The 938-nt window shown below is 39.2% G+C and overlaps 1 protein-coding gene across 1 annotated transcript in view; it reads right to left on the reverse strand.

Annotated features, from left to right (window-relative positions):
* Positions 1-938, reverse strand: part of EPS8 (epidermal growth factor receptor pathway substrate 8) — a 65234-nt gene that overhangs the window by 20199 nt on the left and 44097 nt on the right. The gene's annotated exons all lie outside the window — the stretch shown is intronic.

The raw sequence follows: 938 nt of genomic DNA on the forward strand, positions 1-938 counted from the left end.
ACAAATTAAGTTTGAAAATTCACTTCAAAAGTCCATGGGCAATGCAGGAGACCATACCTTGAATAACTCAAACTCCTTCTTTGGCATCAACAGCTAATGGTAAATGATGGACATAAAGTAAGTTCATAACATACAGCACATCAGGCCAGGAAAACACAAGCACAGCAAACAGTTTCTGTTGCCATCACCTTAAGTTATTGATATACAGAAACTATACGCTAATTCCTTATTTTAAATGTTGGTTGACACATGCATTCTAATAAGGCCAACTTCCTCTGGGCAAGTGCAGGACCTATAACAGACTTAAATATCATGAGGAACCCTGAGTACCGAAATGAATGGTTTAGGAGGAATATGACCAAATTCTGTCTGGACAATCTAGATATTATTAAGCCTGAATATGGCGTAAAAGTTACCCATTTCACTGCATATTCTATGTACCTTCTACTCAAATTGATGACATTATTATGGGATCAGATGTGATCTTTTTCTTGCGATTCTTAAAGTTAAAAGAATTCTTCCTCAGAGCAGAGAGAGGGAAGGAGGGAGGGGGGTGGGGTCTTGGTGTGGGACACACCTTTTGGGGGGAAGACACGATTGTAAGAGGGACTTTACCTAACATATGCAATCTGTGTAACCTGGTTTCTTGTACCCTCAGTGAATCTCCAATAATAATAAAAAAAAAAAGAATTCTTCCTCAGTTAATAAGAAGGAAGCCACCCTGGGTTTAGAGGCCCTACACCAGTCCATCCATTCTGCCTCTGTTGGCAAACCTGACTCTACAGAGCCTGTCATTGGTCTAAAAATCCCAAGAGTGTAATGGCAAGTGAATCCAGATGTTAGGTGAATGAGATGGCCAAAGTCAATGAAATTCTAAAAATATGTCATAGGCCTCAAGAATTATTCAATGAGCAAGAAGCAAGAAACTGACTTATCTA

This window comes from Otolemur garnettii, unplaced genomic scaffold, assembly GCF_000181295.1.
Source record: "Otolemur garnettii isolate 467f Iridium unplaced genomic scaffold, OtoGar3 scaffold00124, whole genome shotgun sequence".
NCBI lineage: Eukaryota > Metazoa > Chordata > Mammalia > Primates > Galagidae > Otolemur > Otolemur garnettii.